This window comes from Oenanthe melanoleuca, unplaced genomic scaffold (genome assembly GCF_029582105.1).
Source record: "Oenanthe melanoleuca isolate GR-GAL-2019-014 unplaced genomic scaffold, OMel1.0 S205, whole genome shotgun sequence".
NCBI classification, from domain to species: domain Eukaryota; kingdom Metazoa; phylum Chordata; class Aves; order Passeriformes; family Muscicapidae; genus Oenanthe; species Oenanthe melanoleuca.
The window spans coordinates 7,538-28,997 of NW_026612854.1; the positions used below are offsets into that span (position 1 = coordinate 7,538).

A 21,460-nucleotide genomic window follows, 5' to 3' on the forward strand; every position below is an offset into this window, starting at 1 on the left:
CCGGGTTCCCATATTCTAACTCCCCAGAATTTTCCTACTACCCATCCTGGGTCTTGGGGTTGCGTGACGTTAAGATAGACCCATTTGCAAGTACCGATATAAGTCACCACCCCTGACGGATCTGTCTAGGGCTTTTTACATCCATGTGGACCTCTTTCAACCCTTAAGTATTTATCTTGGATTTGAACCGACCATCCCAGGGAAATTGTTTCACAGCCCCAATATCCACAGTAAAATTCTCCGGGGTAGTTACAGTATGACCTCCCTGGGTTAGATGCTGGACACATGTAGAATACACTATAGGGGCTAGAACCCGTCCTATCAAGTAGGTCATCCAGGGTTATGTTAAAGCTAGGACCTTTCGAAGTAATTTGTGTTTGAATTTCCTTCTGACCTTCCCATTGTATTAGTGGCCATTTAAAGGGTTCATGGCTTGCAAGCACAGATCTCAAAAGCATTATATATAAGATTCCTAATTGGAGGTGGTAGCTTCCCCATTTTCCACAACCGCTTTTTTTATTTTCCTTCCAATTTACCTCAGACTTTTCTTTTCCCTTGGACTTTCGACGGCTCTGGGTACCTGTTCCTCGTTTTCCCCTTTTTCTCGGGCTCCCCCCTCCACTGCTCTCATCTCCTCTGCCTTGCCCATCAACTCGGTTGCTACGAGCTATGGGGAGTTTCATCTTCTCGGCAGCAGGAGTATTCTTCAGGAGGGGTGTTTGACCCATGCTTTTTGATACGTTTTATGTATTTATACCACTTGCGGTTCTTAATTTGAGGGGTATAGCAACTGAGTTCAGGTACCCACCGTCTGCACAGGGCGGCTACTATCCTAGCCACAAATGGGGCAGGTTCATTAGAGTGATAACAATAGAACTGGGGGTTTATCCCCTTTGTAAAAATTTTCCACCACTCTTCAGACCCTCTTAAAAGTTCTCTGGCAGCCACTTTGGTAGCCAGGACCTGAGAGGTGAGTAGCCTTTGGTCCGAATAACAATTTTTACACACTCCCCTTGGAGGGTAACTGTTGCTGCAATGGGTCCACCACTCCTCCTTACAAACTAAACAAATAAAGCATACAAAAGGGTTACAATTTCCCCAGCAATTTTCAGCATTACATCTTATTTTCACTGCTGCATTCAGCAGATCTTCCCCCCCCCCCCCCCCCCCCCACTGGTGCTCCTGTTGCTCGGAGCTCTGCCAGGAAGGAATAGTATGTTGGATCCCACAGTCTATCTCTCATGTGGAAAAAGTCTCATACCTGTGGTGGGGTGGGAATAATGTAGCCTGTCTTTTTAATTAGAGCTTACTCGCTTCTTAAGTGTCAGTTTCAGGCTCCCAGGTGTGCCCTTCACTTCCCACCCGGGGTCGTTGGTGAATTTAGACGGATCTACTGGTCCCTTGATTCGGCTTGCGTGAGTCCACCCTTTTTCCACAGTGCGTACTGCTGTGTCTGTTGTAAGCAACACCTGGTAAGGTCCTTCCCACTTGGGTGTTATCGGATTTTCCTTCCAACTTCGGACCAGTACCCAGTCCCCGGGCTGAACCTGATGTAATACAAGATCTAATGGTGGTCTCTGAACCAACATTCCTTTTTCCCATAACTGTTTTTTTAAATTTCATCAAAGCTATTAAATACTCGTTAATGTATTGTTCACTAACATTTGGGTTTGTCTGTGCCTTTTCTAAACTATAGGGCATGCCATATAACATCTCAAATGGGGAAATTCCCAAATCCGCCCGGGGCTGAGTCCGAATATTCAGCAAGGCTAGGGGAATGCATTTAACCCATGATAATTTTGTTTCTAGTACCAATTTAGTAAGTTGTTTTTTTTTTTTTTTATTTCTCCATTCATCCTTTCTACCCGGCCTGAACTTTGAGGGGGCCAAGGAGTATGTTGTTCCCATTTTATTCCTAATGCTGCTGCCAGCTCCTGAGTTACCTTTGATGTAAAGTGCGGCCCCTTATCAGAGTCAATTGTTTCTGGTACACCATACCTGGGGACTATCTCCTCCAGCAGGGCTTCTACTACTGTTCGTGCAGTTTCCCTTGATGTCGGGAAGGCTTCCACATAATGAGTAAGATGATCTACTACCACTAAAAGATATTTAATCCTCCCCAATAAATTATATTCAGATTCTGATACTAACAAAAAGTCTCCCAACCCGATTCTTGATTCTGATTCAACTGTCACCCTTTTAATAACCCCCACCTCAAAGGGTTCTCCCTTTGCTCCTACTACCGTGGCAGTCTCTTTAGATAGACTACATCCTTTTGGCAAGAACTGAATAGTTGATATTTCAGCTCCTGTGTCAACCAGAAAAACTATTTCCTGGCCATGGGGACCCACCTTCAGTTTCATCAAGGGCTCCTTATGATGTTTCCGTGTCCCCAAGAGATAGAGCCCTTGACCCCTCTAATCTGTCTTGAACTCCTTTTCATCCCGAATCCCGACCCTACACTCTTTCTTGAAATGTCCTTTTTTCCCACAATAAAAACACACCTTAATGTCCTGTCTCTCCCTTGAATTCCTAGACTCCTTAAGCTCTCTTACTGGCCGCCTCTGTGTCTCTCTCTGACCCTGTTCCCTACCTTCTTGTACCATCATTCTAACTTGCCGTTTCTGACTTTCCTCCAAACAAACAGGTTTTTTTTTTTGTATTTACCCAAATATTTAATCTCTGTTTTATCCAATCCTCTGTTGACCCATATATTGGCCAGAACACGTTTCCTGAAATCTCCTTCCCACCCCAAACTTCTACACAGTAATATATCATTTTTGCCTCATCCTTCCCTTCCATTCCAGGGAAATGGTCCCAATTTTCTAGTAAAAATCCTAAGGGACTATCTCTAGGTATGGGTGGGAGTTTAACACTTGCAGGAGGTTTACTCTTCCCCTGCCCCATTTCCTCCGGAGTACCTTCACTCACACCAACAATCACTTTCGCTTCCCCTGTTTCGTGGCCCACGCCCTCGCGGGCCGATGGGAACCGCACTACTAAGGGTCCGCACTCGCTTGGGGAATCTGGCTGCCAGTCCCCCTCTCACACACACACCACACGTTGTACTCCGGGATCCCGACCCCGCCCGAACGGATCCCCTATACTTACGCGTCCTGCGTCTTCGTCCGGACTTTGTGCACAAAATTTAAGGGGTCAATTGGGCCCTCCTACCTTCGCTTTTGCTTTCTTAATTTTAGGTTCGTCAGTCGAGGTTAGGATAGGACCCGTGTCCTCGGGGCCACCAAAATGGTGGGGCGCGCCTCCCCGCAGGCAGAGAGCCCCTCCAAAATCTCGATCCGAGTCACGGACCAAATTTGTTATAAGTGAGCGCAATGGGCCATATAAGATCGAATAACAATTTAAAGATTTACTGATTACTGAAAGCAAAAGCAAATTCAGCGCTGGACAGCAGGGGAGTCTCCACTGCACCACCTGCTGCGCCCACCCCCCCTTAGTCTGTTCCTTTTAAGCTGTTAGGTTTTTGGGTGACGTGCTCCTCCTCTAATAGTTCAGCGCATGCTCCTCCAGTTGTTAGGGGGTCTTTTTCTGCCTTCTGCTGGTCGGGGGATGAGGGCGAGTCGTCTTCCTCAGCCACTGACTCCTTTCCTGGCACTTAAAGCAATATGTGATTATGCAAGCAAAGCAAAACACATTCTGGCTTTTTACTTTAAGGCCTGTCAAGCAGAGCAAAGCAATTAACAAGTTCTAGCGCCATCTTTTTCAAGGTCTGTCTGTCAGAGGATCAAAGCAGAACAACCCCCATTCTGACCTCACAAATCTTGGTGATATTCCTCCAAGGTCTAAAGTCTGTCAGGCGAACAAAAGGCCTCTTATTTATTACAAGTCCCCCCTTTTTCTATATTATTACTTTTGTTCGCTAAATCTTTGTAATTCCCTCTTACTTAACTCCAGGTAATCTTTTTCCTCTTCCCCATTTAAGGCTTCATATTTTGCTCGTATTAACATGAGGTGAGCGGCTTCTAACCTGCTTTTTACAATGCTAATTATTTTGTTGAAAATACAGGGGCCGAAAGCAAGCCCTAAAATTATTAAAATCACTGGTGCAGCTATGCTTGACAAGAGGGTCGTTAGCCAGGGTGAATATTTAAACCAAGACTCATACCAATTTTGCTGGGCCTCCCTTTCTCTCTTGCGCTGCTCCAGTTGTTTTCGGAGCTCAGCCATGGTGTCAGTTACTATCCCAGTGTGGTCTGCATAGGTGCAACACTCCTCTCGCAAAGCCACACACAGTCCCCCTTGCTGTAAAAACAACAGGTCTAATCCCCGTCTATTCTGCAATACAACTTCTGAAAGAGATCTTACTGATTTTACGAGACCGTCTATTGCCTTCTCTATTTTACTTAAATCTTCATCTACTGAAATTCTAAGATCCTTAAATCCTTGCTGTTGGTTCACTAAGGAAGCCACTCCTGTCCCCACCCCAGCACTTCCTATACTTAGTAATACAGCAACTGTGAGGGCTGTAAACGGTTCTCGTTTCTCTAAGTGGTGTTTTGGAGTGAATTGATGAGCATACACATAGTCTTTTGGGTGGTACACAATCCGGGGGACTACCATGACCTGAATGCAGTACTCGGATGTTTCATTGAAATTAGATATTGATATACACGGGTTTACCCCTAATGTGTTACAAACCCACTTGGTGTTTGCAGCAGGGATCAACCATTGGGCCGGTTTGCGGGAGTCGGTTACAGCCATTTTTACCCCGCAGAGGTGGTCTTTATCCCGAGGTATGTTGCCTATACACCTCCCCTTCCCAGTTACCTGAGCCACCGATACCCCAGGGGTGCTTTCTTTCCCCCTTTTCCAAAGGCACAAGGAAGGATTGGTCCCGTTTATTCTTCTAGACTTTGCTACAGAACCTAAGGCTTCATAAAAGGGTGGATTAATACTGTAGCACAACCAGCACTCTTTAGTTAAATTGGGGTATGTGCCATTTAACACCCTAAAGGTGGCTTGTAGGATTTTCCATAGGGTCCCTCTACTTGGTTGTGTCACGGCCGTGGTCTCCATTAACTGTGATTTATTATTAGCCTCCGTGAAATTTTCTGGGGTCATGCTGTCTAAGTCACCTTGATTCATTATTGTGGCTTCTGAGTCTGTTATTGCAGGATTCGGTCCAACAGGTTGAGGATCGTGGGGTACAATTTCCTTCTTTATAACAATATGCCCCCCCCCGGTCTTTCCCGGGTTCCCATATTCTAACTCCCCAGAATTTTCCTACTACCCATCCTGGGTCTTGGGGTTGCGTGACGTTAAGATAGACCCATTTGCAAGTACCGATATAAGTCACCACCCCTGACGGATCTGTCTAGGGCTTTTTACATCCATGTGGACCTCTTTCAACCCTTAAGTATTTATCTTGGATTTGAACCGACCATCCCAGGGAAATTGTTTCACAGCCCCAATATCCACAGTAAAATTCTCCGGGGTAGTTACAGTATGACCTCCCTGGGTTAGATGCTGGACACATGTAGAATACACTATAGGGGCTAGAACCCGTCCTATCAAGTAGGTCATCCAGGGTTATGTTAAAGCTAGGACCTTTCGAAGTAATTTGTGTTTGAATTTCCTTCTGACCTTCCCATTGTATTAGTGGCCATTTAAAGGGTTCATGGCTTGCAAGCGCAGATCTCAAAAGCATTATATATAAGATTCCTAATTGGAGGTGGTAGCTTCCCCATTTTCCACAACCGCTTTTTTTATTTTCCTTCCAATTTACCTCAGACTTTTCTTTTCCCTTGGACTTTCGACGGCTCTGGGTACCTGTTCCTCGTTTTCCCCTTTTTCTCGGGCTCCCCCCTCCACTGCTCTCATCTCCTCTGCCTTGCCCATCAACTCGGTTGCTACGAGCTATGGGGAGTTTCATCTTCTCGGCAGCAGGAGTATTCTTCAGGAGGGGTGTTTGACCCATGCTTTTTGATACGTTTTATGTATTTATACCACTTGCGGTTCTTAATTTGAGGGGTATAGCAACTGAGTTCAGGTACCCACCGTCTGCACAGGGCGGCTACTATCCTAGCCACAAATGGGGCAGGTTCATTAGAGTGATAACAATAGAACTGGGGGTTTATCCCCTTTGTAAAAATTTTCCACCACTCTTCAGACCCTCTTAAAAGTTCTCTGGCAGCCACTTTGGTAGCCAGGACCTGAGAGGTGAGTAGCCTTTGGTCCGAATAACAATTTTTACACACTCCCCTTGGAGGGTAACTGTTGCTGCAATGGGTCCACCACTCCTCCTTACAAACTAAACAAATAAAGCATACAAAAGGGTTACAATTTCCCCAGCAATTTTCAGCATTACATCTTATTTTCACTGCTGCATTCAGCAGATCTTCCCCCCCCCCACCCCCCCACTGGTGCTCCTGTTGCTCGGAGCTCTGCCAGGAAGGAATAGTATGTTGGATCCCACAGTCTATCTCTCATGTGGAAAAAGTCTCATACCTGTGGTGGGGTGGGAATAATGTAGCCTGTCTTTTTAATTAGAGCTTACTCGCTTCTTAAGTGTCAGTTTCAGGCTCCCAGGTGTGCCCTTCACTTCCCACCCGGGGTCGTTGGTGAATTTAGACGGATCTACTGGTCCCTTGATTCGGCTTGCGTGAGTCCACCCTTTTTCCACAGTGCGTACTGCTGTGTCTGTTGTAAGCAACACCTGGTAAGGTCCTTCCCACTTGGGTGTTATCGGATTTTCCTTCCAACTTCGGACCAGTACCCAGTCCCCGGGCTGAACCTGATGTAATACAAGATCTAATGGTGGTCTCTGAACCAACATTCCTTTTTCCCATAACTGTTTTTTTAAATTTCATCAAAGCTATTAAATACTCGTTAATGTATTGTTCACTAACATTTGGGTTTGTCTGTGCCTTTTCTAAACTATAGGGCATGCCATATAACATCTCAAATGGGGAAATTCCCAAATCCGCCCGGGGCTGAGTCCGAATATTCAGCAAGGCTAGGGGAATGCATTTAACCCATGATAATTTTGTTTCTAGTACCAATTTAGTAAGTTGTTTTTTTTTTTTTTTATTTCTCCATTCATCCTTTCTACCCGGCCTGAACTTTGAGGGGGCCAAGGAGTATGTTGTTCCCATTTTATTCCTAATGCTGCTGCCAGCTCCTGAGTTACCTTTGATGTAAAGTGCGGCCCCTTATCAGAGTCAATTGTTTCTGGTACACCATACCTGGGGACTATCTCCTCCAGCAGGGCTTCTACTACTGTTCGTGCAGTTTCCCTTGATGTCGGGAAGGCTTCCACATAATGAGTAAGATGATCTACTACCACTAAAAGATATTTAATCCTCCCCAATAAATTATATTCAGATTCTGATACTAACAAAAAGTCTCCCAACCCGATTCTTGATTCTGATTCAACTGTCACCCTTTTAATAACCCCCACCTCAAAGGGTTCTCCCTTTGCTCCTACTACCGTGGCAGTCTCTTTAGATAGACTACATCCTTTTGGCAAGAACTGAATAGTTGATATTTCAGCTCCTGTGTCAACCAGAAAAACTATTTCCTGGCCATGGGGACCCACCTTCAGTTTCATCAAGGGCTCCTTATGATGTTTCCGTGTCCCCAAGAGATAGAGCCCTTGACCCCTCTAATCTGTCTTGAACTCCTTTTCATCCCGAATCCCGACCCTACACTCTTTCTTGAAATGTCCTTTTTTCCCACAATAAAAACACACCTTAATGTCCTGTCTCTCCCTTGAATTCCTAGACTCCTTAAGCTCTCTTACTGGCCGCCTCTGTGTCTCTCTCTGACCCTGTTCCCTACCTTCTTGTACCATCATTCTAACTTGCCGTTTCTGACTTTCCTCCAAACAAACAGGTTTTTTTTTTTGTATTTACCCAAATATTTAATCTCTGTTTTATCCAATCCTCTGTTGACCCATATATTGGCCAGAACACGTTTCCTGAAATCTCCTTCCCACCCCAAACTTCTACACAGTAATATATCATTTTTGCCTCATCCTTCCCTTCCATTCCAGGGAAATGGTCCCAATTTTCTAGTAAAAATCCTAAGGGACTATCTCTAGGTATGGGTGGGAGTTTAACACTTGCAGGAGGTTTACTCTTCCCCTGCCCCATTTCCTCCGGAGTACCTTCACTCACACCAACAATCACTTTCGCTTCCCCTGTTTCGTGGCCCACGCCCTCGCGGGCCGATGGGAACCGCACTACTAAGGGTCCGCACTCGCTTGGGGAATCTGGCTGCCAGTCCCCCTCTCACACACACACCACACGTTGTACTCCGGGATCCCGACCCCGCCCGAACGGATCCCCTATACTTACGCGTCCTGCGTCTTCGTCCGGACTTTGTGCACAAAATTTAAGGGGTCAATTGGGCCCTCCTACCTTCGCTTTTGCTTTCTTAATTTTAGGTTCGTCAGTCGAGGTTAGGATAGGACCCGTGTCCTCGGGGCCACCAAAATGGTGGGGCGCGCCTCCCCGCAGGCAGAGAGCCCCTCCAAAATCTCGATCCGAGTCACGGACCAAATTTGTTATAAGTGAGCGCAATGGGCCATATAAGATCGAATAACAATTTAAAGATTTACTGATTACTGAAAGCAAAAGCAAATTCAGCGCTGGACAGCAGGGGAGTCTCCACTGCACCACCTGCTGCGCCCACCCCCCCTTAGTCTGTTCCTTTTAAGCTGTTAGGTTTTTGGGTGACGTGCTCCTCCTCTAATAGTTCAGCGCATGCTCCTCCAGTTGTTAGGGGGTCTTTTTCTGCCTTCTGCTGGTCGGGGGATGAGGGCGAGTCGTCTTCCTCAGCCACTGACTCCTTTCCTGGCACTTAAAGCAATATGTGATTATGCAAGCAAAGCAAAACACATTCTGGCTTTTTACTTTAAGGCCTGTCAAGCAGAGCAAAGCAATTAACAAGTTCTAGCGCCATCTTTTTCAAGGTCTGTCTGTCAGAGGATCAAAGCAGAACAACCCCCATTCTGACCTCACAAATCTTGGTGATATTCCTCCAAGGTCTAAAGTCTGTCAGGCGAACAAAAGGCCTCTTATTTATTACAAGTCCCCCCTTTTTCTATATTATTACTTTTGTTCGCTAAATCTTTGTAATTCCCTCTTACTTAACTCCAGGTAATCTTTTTCCTCTTCCCCATTTAAGGCTTCATATTTTGCTCGTATTAACATGAGGTGAGCGGCTTCTAACCTGCTTTTTACAATGCTAATTATTTTGTTGAAAATACAGGGGCCGAAAGCAAGCCCTAAAATTATTAAAATCACTGGTGCAGCTATGCTTGACAAGAGGGTCGTTAGCCAGGGTGAATATTTAAACCAAGACTCATACCAATTTTGCTGGGCCTCCCTTTCTCTCTTGCGCTGCTCCAGTTGTTTTCGGAGCTCAGCCATGGTGTCAGTTACTATCCCAGTGTGGTCTGCATAGGTGCAACACTCCTCTCGCAAAGCCACACACAGTCCCCCTTGCTGTAAAAACAACAGGTCTAATCCCCGTCTATTCTGCAATACAACTTCTGAAAGAGATCTTACTGATTTTACGAGACCGTCTATTGCCTTCTCTATTTTACTTAAATCTTCATCTACTGAAATTCTAAGATCCTTAAATCCTTGCTGTTGGTTCACTAAGGAAGCCACTCCTGCCCCCACCCCAGCACTTCCTATACTTAGTAATACAGCAACTGTGAGGGCTGTAAACGGTTCTCGTTTCTCTAAGTGGTGTTTTGGAGTGAATTGATGAGCATACACATAGTCTTTTGGGTGGTACACAATCCGGGGGACTACCATGACCTGAATGCAGTACTCGGATGTTTCATTGAAATTAGATATTGATATACACGGGTTTACCCCTAATGTGTTACAAACCCACTTGGTGTTTGCAGCAGGGATCAACCATTGGGCCGGTTTGCGGGAGTCGGTTACAGCCATTTTTACCCCGCAGAGGTGGTCTTTATCCCGAGGTATGTTGCCTATACACCTCCCCTTCCCAGTTACCTGAGCCACCGATACCCCAGGGGTGCTTTCTTTCCCCCTTTTCCAAAGGCACAAGGAAGGATTGGTCCCGTTTATTCTTCTAGACTTTGCTACAGAACCTAAGGCTTCATAAAAGGGTGGATTAATACTGTAGCACAACCAGCACTCTTTAGTTAAATTGGGGTATGTGCCATTTAACACCCTAAAGGTGGCTTGTAGGATTTTCCATAGGGTCCCTCTACTTGGTTGTGTCACGGCCGTGGTCTCCATTAACTGTGATTTATTATTAGCCTCCGTGAAATTTTCTGGGGTCATGTTGTCTAAGTCACCTTGATTCATTATTGTGGCTTCTGAGTCTGTTATTGCAGGATTCGGTCCAACAGGTTGAGGATCGTGGGGTACAATTTCCTTCTTTATAACAATATGCCCCCCCCGGTCTTTCCCGGGTTCCCATATTCTAACTCCCCAGAATTTTCCTACTACCCATCCTGGGTCTTGGGGTTGCGTGACGTTAAGATAGACCCATTTGCAAGTACCGATATAAGTCACCACCCCTGACGGATCTGTCTAGGGCTTTTTACATCCATGTGGACCTCTTTCAACCCTTAAGTATTTATCTTGGATTTGAACCGACCATCCCAGGGAAATTGTTTCACAGCCCCAATATCCACAGTAAAATTCTCCGGGGTAGTTACAGTATGACCTCCCTGGGTTAGATGCTGGACACATGTAGAATACACTATAGGGGCTAGAACCCGTCCTATCAAGTAGGTCATCCAGGGTTATGTTAAAGCTAGGACCTTTCGAAGTAATTTGTGTTTGAATTTCCTTCTGACCTTCCCATTGTATTAGTGGCCATTTAAAGGGTTCATGGCTTGCAAGCGCAGATCTCAAAAGCATTATATATAAGATTCCTAATTGGAGGTGGTAGCTTCCCCATTTTCCACAACCGCTTTTTTTATTTTCCTTCCAATTTACCTCAGACTTTTCTTTTCCCTTGGACTTTCGACGGCTCTGGGTACCTGTTCCTCGTTTTCCCCTTTTTCTCGGGCTCCCCCCTCCACTGCTCTCATCTCCTCTGCCTTGCCCATCAACTCGGTTGCTACGAGCTATGGGGAGTTTCATCTTCTCGGCAGCAGGAGTATTCTTCAGGAGGGGTGTTTGACCCATGCTTTTTGATACGTTTTATGTATTTATACCACTTGCGGTTCTTAATTTGAGGGGTATAGCAACTGAGTTCAGGTACCCACCGTCTGCACAGGGCGGCTACTATCCTAGCCACAAATGGGGCAGGTTCATTAGAGTGATAACAATAGAACTGGGGGTTTATCCCCTTTGTAAAAATTTTCCACCACTCTTCAGACCCTCTTAAAAGTTCTCTGGCAGCCACTTTGGTAGCCAGGACCTGAGAGGTGAGTAGCCTTTGGTCCGAATAACAATTTTTACACACTCCCCTTGGAGGGTAACTGTTGCTGCAATGGGTCCACCACTCCTCCTTACAAACTAAACAAATAAAGCATACAAAAGGGTTACAATTTCCCCAGCAATTTTCAGCATTACATCTTATTTTCACTGCTGCATTCAGCAGATCTTCCCCCCCCCCCACCCCCCCACTGGTGCTCCTGTTGCTCGGAGCTCTGCCAGGAAGGAATAGTATGTTGGATCCCACAGTCTATCTCTCATGTGGAAAAAGTCTCATACCTGTGGTGGGGTGGGAATAATGTAGCCTGTCTTTTTAATTAGAGCTTACTCGCTTCTTAAGTGTCAGTTTCAGGCTCCCAGGTGTGCCCTTCACTTCCCACCCGGGGTCGTTGGTGAATTTAGACGGATCTACTGGTCCCTTGATTCGGCTTGCGTGAGTCCACCCTTTTTCCACAGTGCGTACTGCTGTGTCTGTTGTAAGCAACACCTGGTAAGGTCCTTCCCACTTGGGTGTTATCGGATTTTCCTTCCAACTTCGGACCAGTACCCAGTCCCCGGGCTGAACCTGATGTAATACAAGATCTAATGGTGGTCTCTGAACCAACATTCCTTTTTCCCATAACTGTTTTTTTAAATTTCATCAAAGCTATTAAATACTCGTTAATGTATTGTTCACTAACATTTGGGTTTGTCTGTGCCTTTTCTAAACTATAGGGCATGCCATATAACATCTCAAATGGGGAAATTCCCAAATCCGCCCGGGGCTGAGTCCGAATATTCAGCAAGGCTAGGGGAATGCATTTAACCCATGATAATTTTGTTTCTAGTACCAATTTAGTAAGTTGTTTTTTTTTTTTTTTATTTCTCCATTCATCCTTTCTACCCGGCCTGAACTTTGAGGGGGCCAAGGAGTATGTTGTTCCCATTTTATTCCTAATGCTGCTGCCAGCTCCTGAGTTACCTTTGATGTAAAGTGCGGCCCCTTATCAGAGTCAATTGTTTCTGGTACACCATACCTGGGGACTATCTCCTCCAGCAGGGCTTCTACTACTGTTCGTGCAGTTTCCCTTGATGTCGGGAAGGCTTCCACATAATGAGTAAGATGATCTACTACCACTAAAAGATATTTAATCCTCCCCAATAAATTATATTCAGATTCTGATACTAACAAAAAGTCTCCCAACCCGATTCTTGATTCTGATTCAACTGTCACCCTTTTAATAACCCCCACCTCAAAGGGTTCTCCCTTTGCTCCTACTACCGTGGCAGTCTCTTTAGATAGACTACATCCTTTTGGCAAGAACTGAATAGTTGATATTTCAGCTCCTGTGTCAACCAGAAAAACTATTTCCTGGCCATGGGGACCCACCTTCAGTTTCATCAAGGGCTCCTTATGATGTTTCCGTGTCCCCAAGAGATAGAGCCCTTGACCCCTCTAATCTGTCTTGAACTCCTTTTCATCCCGAATCCCGACCCTACACTCTTTCTTGAAATGTCCTTTTTTCCCACAATAAAAACACACCTTAATGTCCTGTCTCTCCCTTGAATTCCTAGACTCCTTAAGCTCTCTTACTGGCCGCCTCTGTGTCTCTCTCTGACCCTGTTCCCTACCTTCTTGTACCATCATTCTAACTTGCCGTTTCTGACTTTCCTCCAAACAAACAGGTTTTTTTTTTTGTATTTACCCAAATATTTAATCTCTGTTTTATCCAATCCTCTGTTGACCCATATATTGGCCAGAACACGTTTCCTGAAATCTCCTTCCCACCCCAAACTTCTACACAGTAATATATCATTTTTGCCTCATCCTTCCCTTCCATTCCAGGGAAATGGTCCCAATTTTCTAGTAAAAATCCTAAGGGACTATCTCTAGGTATGGGTGGGAGTTTAACACTTGCAGGAGGTTTACTCTTCCCCTGCCCCATTTCCTCCGGAGTACCTTCACTCACACCAACAATCACTTTCGCTTCCCCTGTTTCGTGGCCCACGCCCTCGCGGGCCGATGGGAACCGCACTACTAAGGGTCCGCACTCGCTTGGGGAATCTGGCTGCCAGTCCCCCTCTCACACACACACCACACGTTGTACTCCGGGATCCCGACCCCGCCCGAACGGATCCCCTATACTTACGCGTCCTGCGTCTTCGTCCGGACTTTGTGCACAAAATTTAAGGGGTCAATTGGGCCCTCCTACCTTCGCTTTTGCTTTCTTAATTTTAGGTTCGTCAGTCGAGGTTAGGATAGGACCCGTGTCCTCGGGGCCACCAAAATGGTGGGGCGCGCCTCCCCGCAGGCAGAGAGCCCCTCCAAAATCTCGATCCGAGTCACGGACCAAATTTGTTATAAGTGAGCGCAATGGGCCATATAAGATCGAATAACAATTTAAAGATTTACTGATTACTGAAAGCAAAAGCAAATTCAGCGCTGGACAGCAGGGGAGTCTCCACTGCACCACCTGCTGCGCCCACCCCCCCTTAGTCTGTTCCTTTTAAGCTGTTAGGTTTTTGGGTGACGTGCTCCTCCTCTAATAGTTCAGCGCATGCTCCTCCAGTTGTTAGGGGGTCTTTTTCTGCCTTCTGCTGGTCGGGGGATGAGGGCGAGTCGTCTTCCTCAGCCACTGACTCCTTTCCTGGCACTTAAAGCAATATGTGATTATGCAAGCAAAGCAAAACACATTCTGGCTTTTTACTTTAAGGCCTGTCAAGCAGAGCAAAGCAATTAACAAGTTCTAGCGCCATCTTTTTCAAGGTCTGTCTGTCAGAGGATCAAAGCAGAACAACCCCCATTCTGACCTCACAAATCTTGGTGATATTCCTCCAAGGTCTAAAGTCTGTCAGGCGAACAAAAGGCCTCTTATTTATTACATTAACTAATTACACATTTGATCCAGGGATACACCTGGAGGTTTTCCAAAACTTACTTAAAATGCTGAAAGGGTTCAAATTAAACAATGAAACAGAAAATAAAATCATTCTGTGATACAGAATTCATACAATCTTATTACAGTGATTTTAAAATTAAATACAGAAATTATATTTAAATCTTAAAAATTGAACTGATAGATAAATACTGCTTTTCCAATATATGTGAAAAGAATTTTGATTCAGATTAAATTTTGCAATTCAAATGATGATCCTAGAAGTGGTCTTGATTTGTGTTCACACAACATTTCATTGATAATTTTAAAAATGTAGACTAGAAGTCCATTGTAATTTGATTTAAAGGGAAAACTAAAATATTAATAAAAATTCTGCAAAACATAAATCTGCAAGCTTCTTATAAGAATTCGAAATCTATTGATTTATATTGACAGTATTGCAAATACTTAGAAACTGGTTTCTTTGAAACAATTAACTATAGGAAAATTAAAACTCAATGTTGACATTTAAATAAACGTACACTCATATCTGAGAAATAACAAATCACTAAATATAGATGATGTGTATTCAAATAAAATACAAATACCTTATAATACCTTCAATTATTAAAATACCTAATACTATTAAAATACCTTTACCACTCTTAAAATTTCAGCATCTTTTTAACAATACAAAAACAAACACCTTAGTTTAACATACAAGAACTGAAAATAAAATTAAGTGTCTTATCAATTTCCCTCGTTCTGCTTGTTCTCCACAATATAGGTAAAAACAGCTCTTGGCGTCTCCCCATCCCCCATTCCCCCTCCCCTCAGCAGCACTTGACCCGTGCAGGGCAGGGGAGAGCAGCGGGGGTACTGTCGGAGCCCTTTTTTGGGAGCGGGGCAGCGGCGCTCCCCCTCCTCTCTGTGAGCCCCGGCTGGGGACCTCACGCTGCTGTGCCCGGGTTTTCTTTGAATCAGCTCCGTCCGGGCGGCTGCCTGCAATTGCTTAAAAGTTGTTACATTTTTCTCTTTTGGCTTTACAAAGCATGATTTTTTTCCCCTTTTGAATCTGTCTTTCCCTGAAACCGTTTTCCCTGTATCGGGGCTCTGTGTCCCTATTGCTGACATTTCTGGGTTTTGTGTTTCCCGCGCGTTTCCTGCTCGGGGCCGGGGCCGCTGCAGCCGCAGCCCGTCCGCCGCGCCTCCGTCCGGCACGGGCCGGCCCCGCCCTGTGGTGACTCATTTCTGGCCCTTCCACGCTGGAATCACTGCTCTGTGAACTAAATCTTGGCCTTCGTGCCCGCATGCTGTGATGCCTGTCTACATTTGAGTGTCCCTGTTCTGTTCCTGTCACTTCCGTGTTCGGGCATGTTGGCACCTCCAGGCGCCGCGCCTGCGTGTTCCCTACGCTTAGGTCGAACCACGCATGCGTCGCTGGCTGCTCCCGGGTCGGGCTGTCCTTCTGATTCCCCTCCCGGCTGTGACCCGCCCCCCCGGGCGTGGCTGGCCCCGCCGCCGCTCCTGTGCCGGCAGCCGAGACCCGCCCCGTCCCCGGCATGGGCGGCGCCACCCCCGTGAATCCCGCCCGCCGGTCCCGCCCGGAGCCGCCTCCCCCCGGCCGCGAGAAATTCCCCCGCCCGCCGCGTCTGAGAGCGATCCCGCCGCCCCTGGGGGTCGCTCCGCCTGGGTTCCCCATGAGGCGCCACTGACCAACGGGGTTTTTTCCGCGGACAATGAATCGTGCTCACATCCCCACCCCCCTTTTGGCTGAGAGCCGCCCTCACGGTCCTGCGTTTCTGCGTCCCGGCCGCCGCCGCAGATTGTCCCTCCCTGAACACGCCTGCGGCTCCACGCACCGAGCCCGCTATTTCTGGGTTCCGCGCTTCCCGCGAATCCCCCGCGCGGTTTTTCCCGCGCTCCCGGGGTGCCGGCACCGTCGCCGCGGCCGCACTGCCTTGCGTTATAAGGATCGAAACCGGAGTCACAGCCCCCCCCGCTTTTTCCCCGCTTTTTTCGCGGTCCTGTCCCCCTCCCCTCTGTCCCCCACGGCCCGGGGAGTCGTCTATAGCGCCCTCCCACCTCCTGGGTCATGTTTTCTGAAGGGGTGAAGAAATAAAAAATCCGAGTTCTTTAACTCACTTGGAAATATTTTTAACTTAATTTTTCCTGACCTTGCTGCTGGCAAGACCTTTGCTGAACCGGCTGCTGCTGGCATGGCAGCTATAAACTTCCCTCCCCCAGCTCATGGCTAAGTGAGAATCCTTCCCCAGTCTCTGAGGGACTTTAATTGCTTTCTGCCAAGGAGAGACTGGATAAAGCTACACTTTCGGGAGTCCTTCACTCCCTTATCTCTCAGAGTTACAGACTGATATCAATCACAATTAACTTTTTGCCAGAATCCTGCTGTAAATAGCACATTTGTTTCTGTCTGTGGGTAACGAAGCTTCACCCACACAAATCTCGGAATTCCTTCTCTGTGACAGAGACAGGATGAACAAAAGCTAAAACTTTCAAAGTGGATGCTAAAGTGAGCTGTTCCTTGCTGAGAGTTCTGCCTATAGTGTTCCTATGATGTATCTGAATCTGAACCGTCTTACCCAAAAGCAATTTGTCCAAAATCGATTCGGAGGTTCCTGAAACCGACCAGCAGTGCACAGGAGCGAGGCTTCCCGGGACACCTCCTCTCCGACTCGCGTCTGGACCGCGGCTTTTCTTGGCAGAGGGCCAAAAATCTCCTCCACAGTCCTTTTCAACGGCGTCTTCTCGAGCTGGGTTTTCCGGGTCCAGGGGTCTGCACCCACCTTTGCAGGCTGCAGCCCACCCAGAGGACGCCAAATGTCACATCCTGAGGTGTCTCCTTAGACCTGAGATCACCTCTGGAGGACATGCAGGTGGTTTGGAACCCAGCTCTTTCCAATGCCCATCGATGAGAGACTGCAGGAGGCTGTTCTTAGAGGTTTTCTTGGTTGTTTATTGTTTCTTATCTCAGGAATGCTTTGTCCAGCGAACAGCAGTCTGCTCGCCAGACGTCCAGGGCAGAATCTGCCTGGCAGAGGCAGGACTGATCTTTTATACTCTAAACTACGTACTAGGTATTTACAAATGACCCCCAATACAATACAATCTTGTTACATGGTCCAGATCTGTTCTCATCCAATCTAAGAGTGCCAGCGTGTCACCCAGCATGGATGACACGGAGAAGAAGGAGGAAGAGGTACCCACACCCCCAATTCTCCATCTTGGCCACATGTCCCTTATCACAAACATTCTAGAAATCTGCTAATTCTACATTCTAACAGTCTAATTTACACTCCATTCACTCCTGTGGCTTGCATTTCTTCTCTCAATGTTGGTAAATTGCTCCAAGGAGCCAAATCCAGCCCCCGAGACACCTGGGTCTCATTCGAGGGTCCTTGGGGACCCCGCCAGGGGGGTCTTAAACCTTCCAGGGAAGCCAGAGGAATACTCTGGACTCCCACATTTGCCCAGAAAAAGAGGTTTGTCCTTTAGTCTGCTAGAAACTAAACTTCCTTCCCAAAAAATACAAGGATCTCCCATAATTCAAAAGCCATCCTGGCAGAGGACTGGGAGGGTCTGAGTGCGGCTGGTTGTTGGAGAGGTGGACAGTGGAGCACTGCATCTCAGAGAAATTAGCTTTGTCCATATTTTTTCCAGGGTATCAGAGGTTATTTGAATGGTCCCTTTAAATCCTAGCAAATATAAAACCAGACCTTAAAAAATTATTTTTACTCAGAAAGTGTTTGGAGTAGGACCTGGATTAAGCATGGTGGAAAGTATATGGAGGACGGAAGTGGAAGAAGTAGACAGTGTAAATTGAGATTTCCCTCCTGTAGGTTTTCCTCACTATTTTGAATGGTATCTGGCTGAAAGACAAAACCTTCCAGAGACCAAACCTTCTGTCCTTGGCCTCAGGAAGAGCTTAGCTAAAGAAGGCACCAGTCAAAGACACCAGGTTTTCACCCTTAGCAATAAAAGCCTTTTCCTCCTTGTGAAAGCAGGGCACATTGCACTCAAATGGGGAGAGATGCTAAGTGCAGTGGCAATTGTTTCCCAGGGAGAATGTTTCGGCAGGAAGCCAGTGTTTAATCACATAGCCACATCACATCGTTACAGAGCGTCACTCAGTGCAACCACTTGATGCAGAGCACCGCACCTCCACAGCATAATGCTGGCTCCCTGCCAGCAATTTAGAGACAACAGCTATCAGCTTTTATAATTGCTTTCCTTGATGAAACAACCCAGTGAAATGGCAGGGCTAGAACGGGGACGAAAGGGACAGTTATGAGACCACAAAGTTCCCAGACTTCCAAGTGGCACCTGTTAGCCAGCAATTAATTTACTGGCCAACTTCAAAAGTCCACCACAACTGCTACTAATTGTCAGCCTTGCTGGCAGTCTCCTCACAGAAACCAAGGAGTAAAACCTATGTAAAGATAGAGAAGCTCACTTTACCTCAAAAATTATGCTGGCATTGGGCAATATTTGACCATTCGACACTCATCCTGTAGCTGAGCTGGCTGATTAACACATCACAACACCATACATGCATGTTTACATTATAATTGCAAAGCATTACTGGCCATACATGGAGAGTAAAAACCCACTAGAATGATTATGACAATGTGGGCTCTCCCACATGCTATCTACATCATTTTACACATGAACCAGCAATGTCACTTCTCCTCAAAGGTGGCTACAGGTGTCCTGGACTACATTAGACAAAGTATTTCCAAAGAGGGGTGAACCTTCTCTACTCAGCACTGATGAGGCCACTCCTGGAGCACTGTGTCCAGTTCTGGGCTGCCCAATAGCAGAAAAATATCCCCAGGTAAAGAGAGATGTGGAGCTATTGCAAAAAGTCCAGTAAGTGGCATGAAGATGGTTAAGGGACTGAAGCATTTCTCATAAGGAAACACAGAGAGCTGGGACTGTTCAGCCTGGAGAAGAGAGGGCTCAGGGGGATCTTATCAGTATGTACAGATATCTGAAGAGTGTGTGTAAAGAAGATGGAGTCAGGCTCTTATCAGTGGCTTCCAGTGACAGGAGCAGAGACAGTGGGCAAACTGAAAGACAGGAGTTTCTGTCTGAACATCAGGATATGGGGGCTTTTGCACAGGGAGAGTGACCAATCACTGGCACAAGTTCTACAGAGAACTTGTGTAGTTTCCACCCTTGGAGATATTGAAAAGCTCTCTGGACATAGGCTGGGCAGCTGGCTCCAGCTGGCCCTATTTCACCAGGAAATAGGTAAGTAATTCAGTTTTAAAACCACAATACCCTTTCTTGGTCCTTGAGCACATTCAGTTAGCTCTATAAGAACACACATTGATTCAGGCTGAAGTCTGAACATTAGTCTGTTAGGACTACTCTTCTGTCTGTATCTCTTCCATCTCATGACCAGGAACATTACTTAAGGAAATGACATGAAGTGGAGTCAGGGGAGGTTTAGTTTGGGCATCAGGAAAAGGTTTTTCCATCCAAATAGTGGGTGAGCACTGGAACAGACTCCCAAGGGAGGTGACCACAGCAGCAAGCCTGTGTGAGTTCAAGAAGCATCTGAACAGTGATGCTCTCAGGCACATGGTGTGATTCTTGGGGCGACCTGTGCAGAGTCAGGAGCAAGACTCAATGATCCCCATGGGTCACTTCCAACTCAGCACATTCTATAATTCTATGATTCTACAATGGTGGTGAGTAGATAATACATGGGAAGTGAAAAAGGATGGGGTTTACACAAAGGGATACTCCCCAGGTATTGCTGCCCAGCTTCTTGCTGACATAATCTGAGGAATTAAATGAGCCTGGGCTTAATAGACACCAATGGTCCTATCATCCACCAATTTATGAAATCCCTTCTTAATTGTCTTTTTACTTTTAGCTATGTTTACTTGACATGACAATGAGTTTCACAAATTTTTTTTTTTTGTTGTTTTTTTTTTTTTTGTTGTTTTTTTTTCTGTATAAAAATGAACTTTCTTTTTTGTGCATTTTAAGTCTGCAGGCTTAGAGTTTCCTCTCTTCATTGTAGCATTCTTATTCAAATCAAGAGGAAGGAAAATGACTCAGTGCCACATGGTTTTGGACCTCTCTGTGTTTCAATTACCTGTATATAGTGTTACTTGGTGTCAGCAGAGATAATACTGTATAGACCTAACACTGTGCCCCACTGTCCTTATCCTAAGCAATGTGCATGCATGAATCAGATTCTTCAACCCCACCTCTTCCCCCAAAGATTGCAGTCCAAATACAAGACACAGTAAAACAGAGTGATGGAAGGAAGCGTGGAAAACAACAGCCCAGAGTGAGTCAGCATGACTGACAGTATTCCCACCTATTTTTTCTGGATGTTGCTGGTTGATTCAGGACAAGCCCAGAACCATGAATGCAAATCTTCTGTGGTAAAATCATTTCCGCCCACCTTTCAATATTCCTCTCTACAAAAAAAGTAAAAAAATTCACCTTGCATTCCTAAATTATTGCCTCTGGGCTCACACTTCTCTGTTGCCAGATTTGGAAGGAATCAGCAGTTTCACTGCTGTTGTGGCCAAAGAGAAAAAATAGTATAATCCTAAGGAATCCTGATTAGGATTCAAGCAAGCATCCACATGACCAAGAAGATGTGCACCATTGCTTTCTGCTCCCTAAAGGCTGACATATTAGTTTGAAAAGTGGATTCGTGCACAACAGAGTTTGAGCCAGACACAAAATAGATTATCTCCTTTGCCAATGTAATAAAGTGACCTCTCTCAAGTCTGGACACTCACAACCACATCCTCTTTTAGATTACATAAGCAATTTGTAAAAATGGGCATGAGCATCTAGAACTAAGATTTTTCCAGACTTCTGTTTATTGGCATATATTAATTGGGTTTTGGTTCAGTCCTGCCTTAACATATGATAACTTTTAGTTTTGCAGCACAATGAATTACACATACCAATATATTTAAAAGAATAATATAGATAAAAAATTTTAGACAGTTCAATGTCTTTTTTGTTCCTTTTCTTCCAAGTGTAAAAATGCAATTGCCTGCAGACAAAAGCAGTCTTGACAAGGGAGTGTATATGTTCTAATGCTAGTCTTGATTAAAACAAAGCTTGCAATATTGTTTTATGACTGTATTTGTCTAACATATGAGTTTGTATAGGTGACAGTCTTAACCATTACCTGTTTATCAATTTAAA

General features: G+C 45.7%; 3 long non-coding RNA genes across 3 annotated transcripts; all 3 read right to left on the minus strand.

Moving 5' to 3' along the window:
* Positions 1-1,169: 1,169 nt before the first annotated feature.
* LOC130266769 (uncharacterized) lies at positions 1,170-3,323 on the minus strand. Its single transcript, XR_008842992.1, has 3 exons — positions 3,246-3,323; positions 3,112-3,170; positions 1,170-1,547 (listed from the first exon to the last, which is right to left on the minus strand). It is a non-coding gene; the product is annotated as an uncharacterized LOC130266769 (long non-coding RNA).
* Positions 3,324-6,378: 3,055 nt separating this feature from the next.
* Positions 6,379-8,530, minus strand: LOC130266768 (uncharacterized). Its single transcript, XR_008842991.1, has 3 exons — positions 8,453-8,530; positions 8,319-8,377; positions 6,379-6,754 (listed from the first exon to the last, which is right to left on the minus strand). It is a non-coding gene; the product is annotated as an uncharacterized LOC130266768 (long non-coding RNA).
* Positions 8,531-10,515: 1,985 nt separating this feature from the next.
* Positions 10,516-13,737, minus strand: LOC130266767 (uncharacterized). The gene is made up of 3 exons (XR_008842990.1): positions 13,660-13,737; positions 13,526-13,584; positions 10,516-11,961 (listed from the first exon to the last, which is right to left on the minus strand). It is a non-coding gene; the product is annotated as an uncharacterized LOC130266767 (long non-coding RNA).
* Between the last annotated feature and the right edge of the window lie 7,723 nt (positions 13,738-21,460).